A 14694-nucleotide genomic window follows, 5' to 3' on the forward strand; every position below is an offset into this window, starting at 1 on the left:
CTGAGCTCTGAACACTGAGGACACTGCAGACCTGGATGGGAGAGTTAGGTTATTACAAGTCCCCTCCACCCACAGCAACCTTCAGACTCCGTGGGAACCGCCACCGAAATTCTACCGCACTTCACACAGAAGCAAACACCCAACAGGCTGAATGGAACCGCACGGGACCCCACCCCCACAGCCATTCTGAGAAAGCAGAGCCTGGGCATCATGCCCTGACCTCCCACTTCACTGTGGACCTGTAGCAACCAAGACCCTGTGAGGCGCCAAGCAGAAGCAGGTGTGGAAACAGGACACCAGGTGCCTTTCATCCCCCAACCTGCTCGGCCCAAAGAACCGGCTCAACGAGGCGCAGGCCGTGGGTGGGGGCCGCCCTCAGGAAGCTGGGCTGTGTGCCATGCTGTGCCCGGGGAGCCTCCCAGGTGGACCCACCTCGGGGAACCTTCCCAGGAAACTGCCCCATGTGCTGGGCACACAGCAAGGGCTGCAGCCCGGTAAGTGGGCCGCTTAAGCAGCCAAGTCCCCTCCGTCCCCTTTCCCATCTCAGAGCCTTGTTAGGAAGGATGCCTGCAGCCAGGAGGGCATCCCACAGGTGCGGCCAATCCACCCACTCTACGGGGCCCGAGGTGCCCAGCGCGGAGACACGGGCTCCCGGGGACACGCTGGACGTGCACATCCGCCCTGGCTCAGTCTCAGCCTGCGCCCCAAAATCGCCCTGAGTCACGCCCGCCGCACCCCGAACTCACCCGCGCCCGCCTCAGCCCAGACTCCGCAAAGACGGTTCCCATCGCAGGCCTTCCTCCCCCGGCCCCTGAAGAGGAGCGCTCGGCAGGCGGTGCACGGAGAGCCTCTCCTTACCTTGCCCTACCGCAGCTCCTCAGAAAACAGAGCTGTCACTGCAGACGCCGACCGCCGTGTCACGGAGCTGCAGGGAAGCCGGAGCAATTCCAGCACCAGTCAGAGCTGGGAGAGAAGTCCTGCGACCTGACTGCGCATGCGCCCCGCTGGTTCACAAAGAAGGCAGAGGCGCCACCTGCGGGCCGCAGTGAGCGGAGCAGGACCGCGCTCACAGCTCAGGGAAGGTGGTGTCCTCTTGTGGCTAAACTGATGAACCACAAATCTTTGGAAATTCAAGCCGCAATAGGCACAAATTTCCTGTGTCTTCTCCACTTTGTTTGAGAGTGAAAGGAATGAAATGAAGTAGACACAGGCTTTACAACTTAAACCAAAATTAACTCAAAATTCCCCATAGGCATGTGCCTTAGAAAACTAAAAATAGAAATACCATTTGACCTGGGAAATCCACTCTTAGGAATTTCACCAAAGAATATAATTTCTCAGATTCAAAATGACATATGCACCCCTCTATTTGTTGAAGCACTATTTACAATAGCCAAGATATAGAAGCAAGCTAAATATCCATCAGTAGATGAATGGATAACAAAGATGTGGTACATACACACAATGGAATACTACTCAGCCATAAGAAAAAAACACATCCAACCACTTGCAACAACATGGATGGAGCTGGAAGATATTATGCTCAGTGAAATAAGCCAAGTGGAGAAAGACAAATACCAAATGATTTCCCTCATTTGTGGAGTATAACAGCACAGTAAAACTGAAGGACCGAAACAGAAACAGACTCACAGACTCCAAGAAGGGAATAGCAGTTAACCAAAGGGGAGGGTGGGGGAGGGCAGGTAGGGAGGAAGGGAGAAGGGGATTGAGGGGTATTATGATTGGCATACATGGTGTAGGGGATCACGGGGAAGACAGTGTAGAAGAGAGAAGACAAGTAGTGATTCTGTGGCATCTTACTACACTGATGGACAGTGACTGCAATGGGTTACGGAGGGGACTCGATAATATGGGTGAATGTAGTAACTGCAGTGTTTTTTCATGTAAAACCTTCATAAGAGTGTATATCAGTAATACCTTAATTAAAATTTTTTTCTAATGGTACACTCATAAAAAAATTCTCCATAGGCAAATTTTTTATTCTAAATTAGAAAATTCATAGGTAAAAGCAAAATCTACACAACTTTACTGCAGACTTTCACCACCCAACACCAAAGGCTTATCCACAAAAGAAAAATAATCACATGGGCTTAACAGAATTATAATTTCTACTCTAAAAGACCTTGTTCAGAGAACCCAAACACAAGACACAAACTGAAAGAAAATATTTTCAAAATACATATTTGATACAGGATTTATACTCAAGATATACAAAAATCCATTAAAAAATGAGCCATAACAAATATTTTACAATTAAAAAAATCTCACCTTAACATCCAAGAATTACATCGCCAGTATTTAAACTGCTTTGAAAAACAATGCCCCAGAAAAGCCACCATGCAATTTTATGCAATACCTCTATTCATAAAGGCTAAAAACTTCAAGAAACCAGGATGTGTTTCAATAGATGAATGCCTTGGCAAATTGGGGTACATCCATTACATTTCACTACAACTTGGACAGTGAAATGTACAGTGATTTGCCCAGTGAATTTGGTGCCTTGATCACTGGAGTTTACCGGTCTTGTGTGAGAAATTGTTTCTAACAGCTTCTTTGGGATTACGAAGGCATCGGCCTTGGGCCAGCAGAAGGCTTCATTCTTCCCTGTGGGGTTGGAATGCATCACCCTCCCAGTACACCACATGGATATGTTCGCCAACCTGGAAGCTCTCCAAATTCCATATTTTGAGACACAGGTATGGTGTATTATTGACTCCATTTTTATCCCCTCCCCTTTCTCTGGAGAATGGAGGGGTGACGCTGAAAATCCCAAGCTTCTCATCATGGCTTGGGCTTTCTGCCTGTCAGACAACCAAGCAGAACCCACCCAGAACCACCTACTTAGAACAAAAGATGCCACTATTACTCAGGAAATCCCCAGAGCTTTAGGAACCCAGTGTCAGGAACGAGGCCCAGACCAATATGCATGTTTTCTATTGTACTCCCGTGTTCATGGTGGCACATCCCAGGGAGAGGGTTGGGAATTCGTGTTTCCACTATTCCCAGGAGAAGGAGCATATAAAAGAGAAACTAAGTTGAGTTATACAAAATGTATAATGTATAATGTGTGACCCCAAGATGTACGGACTGAGATTCCAACTAAAAGGCCAATGTGGCCATAGTGACAAGTATCAGCTTCCAGGGCTATGTGAGGGTCTGACAGGCAGTTTCTCTAACTGTCCATTTGCAGCTCTGGGTGGGGAGTGAAGGACCCCCCAGGGTGATGGAAAGAGCCCTGTGATCAGAGGAGAAGCCCCTCTTCTTTAAAATTCCATATTAAATAATGTGAACATTAATAAAATACTAAGAATAGACTTAAGGTGCAAATCTTGTACATTGAAAATAATAAAACATTGATAATTTTAAAACTAAAAAAGAGCTAAATACATGTAAAGTCTACTCATGGTGATGGAAATACTTAAATACTGTTAAAGTGGCAATGACTCAAATGCACCCTACAGAGTCAACATGATTTCTTTGAAAATTCACACAGGCTTTAATGTACCAGCTGATCCTGACACATGGAATATCAAGGGACCCCAAAGAGGCCTTGAAAACAATCTTGAAAAAGAAAATCAAAGCTGCAGTCTCATGGCCCCCAAGATCAAATCTTAGTACAAAGTAACAGTACATAAAACACTGTGCCACTGGCATAAACATACACAGTTGGCCCTTGGACAGCAGGGGTGTGAACTGCCAAGGTCCACTTGAGTGGATTTTTTTCCACAAATATATAGAAAAAGTGTTTAAAGACTTAAGACAATTTGAAACATTTGCTTTTTTCTAGCTTAGCTTACTGTTAGAATACAGCACAAAATATATGTATAATGTACAAAATATGTCTTAATTGAGAGTCTATATTATTGGTAAGGTTTCCAGTCAAAATAGGCAAACAGTTTTAGGATAATACTTTAGTTATGGGGGAGTCAGATGTTTCATGTGGATTCTGACTCTGTGGGATGTGAGCTACACAAACCCCCATGTTGTTCAAAGGTCAACTGCATGTATAGATCAGCAGAACTGAGAGGAAAGCCCAGAAATGACCACAACCATCTACAGTCATTTAATTTCTGACAAGGGTGGACATTTAATTAGGGAAAGAATGGTCTTTTCAGCAAATGGTGCTGGGCAAATGGCTGTCCCTGTGCAGAGAAATGAAACTGGACCCTTAATACATACCCCATATAAAAATTAACTCAAGATAAAGTGCTTACATGTAATAGGTAAAATTATAGACTCTAGAAGTAAACATGAGGAGAAACCTTCATGATGTTGGATTTAGCCATGGTTTCTCAGATATGACACCAAAGGGCAAGCAACAAAAAAAGCATAAATTAAAGTTCTCCCAAATTAAAAACTTTTCTGCATCAAAAGTCACCAACCATAATGTGAAAAACAGTCACAGGACAGAAGAAAATATCTGCACATTGAACATCTTACAAGAGCCTGTTATCCAGAAAACACTACAAACTCGTACAGGGCAACAAGACAACAACCCAAATTTTAAAGTGGAAAAAAGACTCCAGCTAAGACACACAAACATTCAACAAGCACATGACCAGGCATCACACAGCATTAGTCATAATGGAAATGCAAATTAGATCACAGTGGCCACCCACTGCAAGCACAGGGCAATGGCCATACTCAGGAAGATTCAAAACCACATGCTGTCAAGGATGTAGAGGAATTGGAGCCCCTAAACTTTGCTTGTGGAAATGTAAAACATGCAGCATGTGTACAACAGCTTGCCATTTCCTCATAATATATAATGCAATTACCTAATTGTGGGTTAACACCCACTCCTAGATACATACCCCCAAAAATGAAAATGTTGTTCAAACAGAAACTGGCCCATGAGTTCTTGGCAGCACTGCTCACCACAGCAAAAAGGCAGAAACAACCCTAATGCCCATCAAGGGGTAAACGGATGAACAAAACAGGGTTGACCCACAAACTGCATTATTCTGCCGAATTCAGAAATAAAGAAAATGGTCCAAAGCTGCTTTGAAAACTGTGTGTGTGTGTGTGTGTGTGTGTGTGTGTGTTTGCAGGGCATCCCCAGAAACTAGAGTATAGAACTAACATATGATTAGCGATTCCATTTCAGGGCATTTGCCCAAGTGACACGAAAGCAGGGACTTAGATATTTGCATATCCATATTCACAGCTGCATTACTCAAAACAGGCAAAAGGTGGAGACCAGGGTGTCCACAGACACATGAAAAAAGTGTGGTTTCCTCACAGTGGAGTAAACAAGGAGTCCTAGGACCTGATACACAGATGGACCCTAAAGTCGTTATGCTCAGTGAAATGTCCCCCTCAAAGAAGGACAAATAATATGTGATCCCACTTGTCCAAGGTCCCAGAGAGTCCAACTGAGGTAAAATCTCAGGAACAGTTCCAGAAAAACGAAACTGCATCAGGATAGAAAGACGTGTGCACACAGCTGGTGTGGGTGGTGACTGCTACCGTGGGTCTGTGCATTGGATCACCACGTGGAGGCCCTAACACTACCTGGGATCATGTCCCTGTTTGGGGTAGATGCTCCAGCATTTTGTGTGAAGTGGCAACTGCGGTAAAGTGAGATGCTGGGGAACTCAGTAAAATGAGAATTTGTACTGACACTGCAAGTTTTCTGTATGTTTGAAATTTCGGGAAAGTAAATTACTTTGCCAAACAACCATGAGAAAAGCAGAGTAGACATCACACTCCGTCAACAGAGGCCAAAGCGTCCCCAACCAGTTCACCTGATGGGGGCGCTACTCACCTTGCAGGGGTCCAGGGGGTCACTAGCAGTCACGTGGGAGAATCCCCTGTAGCCACTGGGCCTTGGGCGTTGGGACAACCTGCGGTACAAACAGTGAGAATTTAGAATTCCAATTTCCCACACCACTCCACCAAAGACCTATTAAAACTAAAAATAAATTTGTAAGGTACAAAAGTTGGTTGCTTGTATTCACTAATAACTGAAAGGAAAGGAGCAAAACACAGCAGCAATTCACCGGAGAATTCCACTTTATTAGGGAAAGGTGCTGGGTTATATAGGAAGGGGCATGAGCTGATTGAGGTGTCACTTCTACGGGGCTGGTGGCTATTGGCTACGTGCTGGGATTGGGAGGGGCGCGAGGGGTGATTGGGCTTCAGGTGGCGCCGGCGGGAACCGAGGTCCCAGAAGAGAAGCAGGAAGTTCGCCATCTTATGGGTGTGGGCCCTTCATTCCCCCCTTTCGCCTCTATGGGGTTGTGGACATTGCTTTCTCTTTGACTGCTTCCTGCTGAACAGGGGCGGAGAAGGGAGTGAGAGCTTGAGGACTGGGAGGAAAGAGTTGATAGGACTTCCCACAGTAAGGACGAGTAGATGTGAACTTCTTCAGGTTGGAAATCAATGAAGGTTCCTTGTAACCATAGGTTGAGGACTTGTTGATTCTAATGGTGCCAAGAGGATACGGGTGCCAGAAGCCAGGCGTCTGCGGCCATTGTTTCCAGGAACACTTTCCAGCAGAGAGAGGGGTCCATCTCAGCGTGTGGTGAGGAGGTTACATGAGGGTGAGGGATCTTCTGTGGCTAAAAGCTGGTAGTTCCTGAGTAAAAGCTGGTTGAAAGTTTGATTAGAGATTTTACCGACTTGGGATTTGATAAACTTTACTATACAAGGTAAGAAGAGACAGGCGAGAAGAATGATTATTATAGGGCCTGCAATTGGCCACAGCCAGGTGAGGAAGGGGTTTGTTAGTATTGAAGAGAATGGGTTGGAGGAGTAATACTGTGGGTACTGGGAGTTACCCATGTAGTGAATGGCACAAGACCAGTAGGGACATCTCTGTAGGTGTCTGGCCATCGCCTGCAACAGGCTTGTTTTTGGTCATAGAGGAAGCAGAGGTAGGGAGAATAAAGGTAGCTGCTAGTGAACACTTCGGTGGAGGGAGGAAAGTGGAGGTATAAAGGCTCGGAGCAGCCTTTCAGAGGGCAGTCTGATGTGGCAATGAGGACAGTAATTTTTGTTTGATGCTGTGTGTAAGTCTGTCTTTGAATCGCCATACAAAGGAGGCTGGGGTGGCGGGGAAGACAATAGGAATGAGGAAAAAAAGCGAGAGAGAGTGAGGGAGCAGTAAAGGAGGAAAAAGTCATGATTCGGGTATGGATGGCAAAGGGGGTGAACGGGATTTTGGAAAAAAGAGGACAGTAAGGTCAGGAGTCTGGAGGGAGGGAGAGTCTGTAAACTTTTGTAGGTTAAGAGATCCTTTAGGTGATGTGGGTACAGAATGGTAAGGGGCACCCCGAATGACAGTTTATGAGCTTCCTTCTGCAAGAGCTGTCCAGCGGCTAATGCCCGTAGGCAGGGAGCCCATCCCCGAACTGTGGAGTCTAATTGCTTGGAAAGATAAGCTACTGGGGCAAAGGATGGGCCATAATATTGGCTTAGGACTCCTAGAGCTTGACTGGACCTCTCATGAATGTATAATTAGAAGGGCTTCGACAAATCAGAAAGATGGAGAGCTGGGGCTTCCACAAGGGCTCCACGGAGCTTAATGAAGGAGTGTTGGGGTGAGGATAATGGTTCTCCAGGGGCGCCCTTGCTGTGGTCAGATAGGGGTCTTGCCAACAGGGAGAAGTTAGGGATCCACGCTCTAAAATACTCAGCCAGGCCTAGAAAGGAAAGGATTTCTGTCTTGGTTTTTGGAACGGGCATGTCAGAGAGGAGCTGTTTTCTGTCTAAGGTAATGGACTTTCTTTGTTGAGATAGAAGAAATCCCAGGTAAGTGACAGAAGGAGAAGAGATTTGAGCTTTGACAGGGGATACCCGGTAACCTCTGGAAGCTAGAAGGTTAAGTAGGGAGGCAGTGTCAAGTTGAGACTGTTCATACGAGGGACTGCAAGAGTAGATCATCCACGTATTGTAATAAGGTGGACTCGGAATCCTTGTGGCAAAACTGTCCAAGTGAGTTGTTCAGAATGTCTTGTGTATGGGTCCATCCAGGTAATGGCAAAAAAATCTTGGGAGGGGTCCAGAGGGATAGAAAAAATGTGTCTTTGAGATCTAGGACTGAGAAGTGGGAGGCTGAGGGAGGGATCTGCGATAAAAGGGTGTATGGATTTGGGACTAAGGGATGGATAGGGACGATGGCCATGTTAATGAGGTGAAGGTCTTGGACGAGGCGGAAAGATACGTTGGTTTTTTTAACAGCTAATATGGGGGTATTAAACGGGGAGTGAGTGGGTCTGAGGTAATTTTTGTTTAAAAGATCTTGAATGACGGGTTGGACGCCTATGAGGGCTGAAGTGGTTAGGGGGTATTGGGCCTGACAGATATACTGAGAGGGGTTACATAATTTGATAGAGGCAGGAGGACATAGAGCTACGGCGGGGCTTGTAATGTCCCAAACTTTGGGATTTACAGGGTGTATGAGGGTGGAACTGGAGCTTTCATTGGGTAGAGGGGGGTCATCAGCTATGAGGGCTATCAGAAAGGGAGTACTGGGGGCTGTGGGAGTGGATATAGTTATGGAAACATGGAGGAGAGAAAGGATGTCCCATCCTAGTAAAGGGATGGGACACTGGGGCATAACTAGGAAGGAGTGGGAGAAAGGTATGGGATTGTCTTGGATTGTGCATAAAAGGGGGGGGTTTTTAATGGGAAAATCTGTTTACCTCCTATCCCGACAATAGGAGTAATGGCAGGTGTGGTAGGGCCCCGGTATTCTCGCAAGACTGAGAAGGTGGCTCTTGTATCTAGGAAGAAGGAGATGGTGTGACCGTCTACTATTAAAGTAACCCTGGGCTCCTGTTTGGTGATGGAAATGGTCTGGCGAGAAGCCCCCAGGCCCCATCAATCTTCTCCTGCCAGCCCCACTACGGAGGGCTTAGGATGGGGGTTATTCGTCCAGCCTCCCCTTCGTGTGGCTGGGCAATCAGATCCCCAGTGGCCCTCTTTGTGGCATCTGGGGCATGGGGTGGTAGCCCTTGACTAATGTTCTTCTTGTCCACACTTGAAACAAGCTCCTGTGGGGGGCTTGTTTGTAGAGGAGTTCCCAGGTTGTGGTTTTATCAGCTGGGCCAACATTTGGAAATTGGCCTGATCAGCCTTTTGTTTATGGTGTTCTTTCTCCTCCTCCCGGTTATGGAAGACTTTAAAGGCCACTGTTAGGATCTCAGTCTGTGGGGTAGCCGGGCCCTGTTCTAACTTTTTGAGTTTAGCTTTAATGTCGGGGTAGCTTTGAGCTAGGAAGTATGTCATAAGTACATGTCTCCCATCAGGCGTTTCTGGGTCCGGCTGGTATACTGTAATACAGCTTGAGTGAGTCTGTCTAAGAACTTGGAGGGAGCTTTTGAAAATTGACTACTTTACAAGCTGCCTTTTTCAGACCTGCTTTTAAGCAGGAGGCAAAAATATCTCGAGAGCGGAGACCCACGGCAGTGTTATAATCCCAGTGTTGGTCTTGTTCAGGGACAGCGGTGGGGCCAGGGGGATAGGTGGGGTCAGTCCTGTGGGTTTCTTTGGCGTACATTTGGGCAAAGTCCCAAACTCATCTGCGCTCTTCAGGAAGGAGGGTATTGGCCAGGAGCATTGAAATGTCATGATGTGTGAGGGTCCATTGAAACTCCTAGATATATGTCGTGGGATCAGTGGAGAAGGAACCTAGGCGTTTCTCCAGTTGGGCTAAATCTCCTAAGGAGAAAGGGCCGTGAACGCACATGATGCCTTCGGATCCTGCTACTTCTCGAAGGGGCGCAATAGTTTTGGGAGGCCCTCGGGACCGAGTCTGAGGAGGACTGAAGGGTTCTGGCTCAGTCTGTGGGGAGAAACAGGTGATGGGGGCAAAGACGTGATAATTTTGGGAGGCTTTCGGGACCGAATCTGAGGGGGACTGAAGGGTTCAGGTTCAGTCTGTGGGGGAGAAACAGGTGATGGGGGCAAAGACAGAGGAGGCTCCTGGAAATTAGTTGGAGGGGGGCTGTAAGGCTCAGGCTTGAACTGCAAGGAGAGTGAGGTGGGGGAGGAGATGGTGGTGGAGGAAGGGGGAGGGGCTGTTGTGGGAGAGGAGGGGGAGGCGGCGGCCTCAGTGGAAGAGGGTGGAGGGGTTGTAGGAGGGGGAAGGGAGTGAAAGGGAGGCTTTTGCGGGGGAGACGGCTTGCAGGCTAGAACTTGGGGGGAGGCAGGGGGAGGAGGCAGAAAGCTTCGGTATAGGGAATCTCCTTCCAGTTTTTCAGGCGCTGGCAGTAGTTAAAGAGATCGCGAGTGATGTTGGGATCAAGAGTTCCCCCTGCGGGCCATTGGTTGTTATTGTTTAGGGGCTATGTCGGCAGTTGGGAGCAGTATTTACGGGGAGGTTTTGGTTTTATATCAGGCGTCAGGGAGAGGGTGGCTAGATACTTGAGCAGGCATTCAAGAGGTGAACTTTCAGGGAGGGATGAGGAGGCTCCCATGGCTAAAGGACAGAGAAGGAGACAAACAGGGGAAGACGAACGGAGATCCTCGGACTGGGAGCAGACCGCAAGGAGACAAAGGGCGTCTCCGATGATCCTTGGTGGTCTGCAGAAACTCATATACGAGTCGGTTTCTTAGGAAGTGTGGGTCGTCACCCAGACTTCTCTAAGAAGGCAGAGTGCCGGAGTCCGAGGTACCTAGTACTAGGAGTTTTCAGCAGAAGGAATTTTCGGTGGAAGGAACGGAAGGAGAAGGGGGGGAGAAAGGGCGCATTTTCATCCGCAAAGGAGTCAAATCGTTTATGGCTGTTGGAGGAGGGGCCTGAGGGTCCAAAGCAGCCATGAAGGCCTAAGGCGGGGAGAGCAAAGGAGTCAACTCGTTTATGGCTGTCGGAGGAGGGGCCCGAGGGTCCGCCGCAGCCGTGAAGGCCTAAGGCAGGGAGAGTTCCCTCCTCGTCCCCGAGCGTCAGGGCCTTGCAGGATGATCATGGTCAATGGCGCTGTGATAGCTCGGGGAAGAGCGGCCCGCTCTGGGGGAAAAATTACCCAAAGGCCAAAGAGGAGTGGTAAGTGTGAGGAGCCAGCGCCGGAAAAAGAGGACGAGGGCGAGCTGCTGCTGGTTTTGGGGGAAGACGGGGCCCAGTTGGGGTGTCCCATCTCCCGGGCTTCGGCACCAATGAAAGGAAAGGAGCGACACACAGCAGCAATTCACCGGAGAATTCCGCTTTATTAGGGAAAGGTGCTGGGTTATATAGGAAGGGGCATGGGGTGATTGTGGTGTCACTTCTACGGGGCTGGTGGCTATTGGCTACGTGCTGGGATTGGGAGGGGGGCGAGGGGTGATTGGTCTTCAGGTGGCGCCAGCAGGAACCGAGGACCCAGAAGAGATGCAGGAATTTCGCCATCTTATGGGTGGGGGCCCTTCAGCTGCCCCCTCCCAACCTGAAAAATGTGCCTTAGTTTAGCCAATCATCACACCGCTGTAAATCTAAGCTCTGCCTCCCCCTGCCTTCTTTTAAAACTCGCTGTCTATTTTCACATGACTTCCCCGGCCTGTGATAGCTGGACTGCAGAACCTCACTGGAGGGCATTCAAATAAATTACCTGGCCCTTTGTTGCCTCTCTTTGCCTGCTTATTTCAGCTAGAGTTTATCTTACAGACACAAGTTTTACAGCTTACACCAAAGCTCACTCAGAATTGTACATTGGCAAATTTTAAATGCAAAATCATAAAATTCTAGATAAAAAATGAAAATCTACATAATCTTGTATTTGCTGATAACTGTTAAGATCCTACACAAAAAGCATGTTCACAGAATAAAAATAATTTCTTGGCTTTATAAAACTAAATTTTCTTATCTGAAAGACCTTGTTCAGAGAACCATAGACAAGACACAAACTGGGAGAAAATATTTGCAAAGTATATATTTGATAAAGGATTTGGGAAATCAGGAGACACAGCACTGCACAACTAGGAGAACTGCCAAACTCCAGAAACATGACAACATCGACCTCTGTGGGGTGAGGAGCACTGGGAGCCTCCTTCACTGCATGGACAGCCCCTTGGAAGAGAGTTTGCCAGTTTCTTTCAACACAAGTCTCATGTTAGGATCCAAGAATCATGCCTCCAGTATTTAGACAACTGCTTTGAGAAAACCACCATGCAATTATACACAGTAGCTCTATTCATAATGGCTAAAAACTTGAAATAAGTAGATAATAAATTCAGAATGAATAGGTAAATTGTGGTACATTCATGTGAAAGGGACCAGAATATGCCACTCTAAAATATGCCTCTTGGGCATAGGATTATGTGGGTCTGATTAATTTTTAAAAACAGCAGACACAGAGGAATCACTAAAAAGTGACTACAAGTTGCCCTTTTGTGAGAGAAGTCTGCATTAAGAAAGGAAATCTCCACTTGTACAGTGTCTCCCTCTCTGTACCAAGAATACAAGGATGAATAAATCCCTAGAAATCCATGTCAACAGAGGCGGCCTGGACTTAAGCCCTTATTTACTGTGCTTTGCCTGATAACTTCCCTCAACTGGCTCTCTGCCTGGAAGACTTCCTTTTGTTTTTACCTGAAGATCCTATTTCAGGTGATGGCTTGGGCCATTTCCTGGAGTTCACTAGTTTTCCTGGGAATCCCCTGTGTATACAGCCAGTATTAATGTTGTCAAAATTCTAGACTTTTTTCCTACCTTTGATGCTGGGGTTCTTGTTCATGAAGCTGAAGAATGAGCTTCACAAACACTCAAGGTTTGGAGAGTAAGGTATAGGCTTTTATTTAGAAATAAAGTGAGAGACTAGAGCTCCTGGCTCACACCAGGAGGGGACAAGAGAGCCTGCAGTGGTGCGTTGTCTAGTTGGTTTTATAGGCAGCTGAGGATTTTGCAAGAACATGAAAAAACTTAGGGGTGTGGACTTGCATCACCTGCCCTGTCCTCAAGGTGGGCTGGGTCATATACTCTGATTCCTAGGGCTGACAGCAGAGTCACAGGTTATGATGATACCCTTGTAGAACACTCAAACATTCCAGGCCAAGTTGCTCCTGGCATTTTGACCTTTAACTGATCTCACTGAAGATGTCTATATCTTAACCCTAGAGAATTAGTGTGACCTTGACTTCGTATAATGCTTAGCACAGACTTTCAATAGGAACTTCTTTGCCCATTGTTACATCGATCTTACTGTAAATATTCCACCGTGCTTTTCCCCCCGTAGGCCCTCACCCTAATCTGACTACACCCACCATCCCTGTCTCACTATTAATCTCTCTTTTATTATGGAGGGTCTCAGCCAAGAACCTGAAAAAGTAAAGGAAAAGTTATTTTTCCTCCCCTACACATACAATGCAGTACTATTCAGCCATACAAAGAAATGAATTGCCAACCCATGCAGACACAGATGAATCTTAAATATGTTTAAAATACAAAAACCAAATGTAAATTTAAATTTCAAATTATTTTTATTTAAAAGAGTCATAAACTGGGAAGAACCCTATCTAGCAAGTAGAGGGGCAATCCATTGAGCTGCAGGAAAGGACAGGTTTATAAAGGCAGAGAGGGAGGGGAAACATAAAAGCAAAGAATGCATTGTTTTAGGCAAGGTCACCCTCCTACAGGGAATAGAAGGGGTCTGTCAGCAGATTTCCTCCAAGGGCTGACCAGGAAACTCCAATATGGCTGGTTAAAGGTTATACTTTGCAAGTGGGGAGGGACTGGGGGCCTGGCAAAACTGCAGTTAGGTTAGGCATTAAGTCTTGGTTCCCTGACATGGAGACTTATCATAAGTGACTTCATTTTGCTCCTGTGACTTAAGAAGCCAGGCTTCTCCTGTTGGAGTGGGAAGTTACAGATAAACAAGGAGAGAAGGTGACAATATCCATGTGATACAGGATGAGGCTGGAGACATCTATATAAACTCATCCTTAGCTAAAGACAGTTCCACATAGAAATCTTTATAATTAGATATGTATGCATAGATTGGAACTGGTGCGTATATTTTCTTCCATTGTCCACTGAGCACATTTAGCTGCAACATGTAAATTTTTAATACCATTCCCTAAGGTGGCAGGGCTGTTTGAATAAATGCATAACACTAGGACTGAAACAGTAAATAAAGAATAATGAAGTATCACAAAATAGGGAAGTACCCCCCCAAAAAAGGCTGACAAAGACTGAGTATGTCAAAGGGGAACCGGAGCCGATGGATGTAGTTCTCCAGAGCCACAGCAGCCATGACCGGAGCAACCAGATGCTAGTGCTGGGCTGTCACCAAAAGCCTAAAACAGTCATCCAGACATTCACATTGGTAAAAATAAGTTATTAAGTGATTTTTACGCATGGGGTTGGACATAGTTATATTGCAGAAGAATTCTGAATAATTGATGTGGGCACTCAGACATCCATCATGGAGGTGTGGCCGACTCCCCTCTTCAGAGGAGGTCTTCCTCCTCAAGAAGACACACAGGATGGACATGGGGGAAAGTACCTCCCCAGTGGGGAGACCCAATGAACACTACCTAAATCAGTGGCCACAGATGTGAACAGCAATAAGTTGCCTTGAGAGCATGTTTAGAAACAAGCTGCATCAACCTGGAAGCCTAGAGGAATTGGGTGGATTTCCTAGTAAAAAAACCACACTAACAGAATGAGCCCTAAAACAAGGAAAATACAAGCACAACATGCAGGGACCTCTTCCCTAACTTCTCCTCTCACTGTTCTGGGGATTCTCTACCCCAGAA

This window comes from Manis pentadactyla, chromosome 6 (genome assembly GCF_030020395.1).
Source record: "Manis pentadactyla isolate mManPen7 chromosome 6, mManPen7.hap1, whole genome shotgun sequence".
In the NCBI taxonomy this organism is placed as follows: domain Eukaryota; kingdom Metazoa; phylum Chordata; class Mammalia; order Pholidota; family Manidae; genus Manis; species Manis pentadactyla.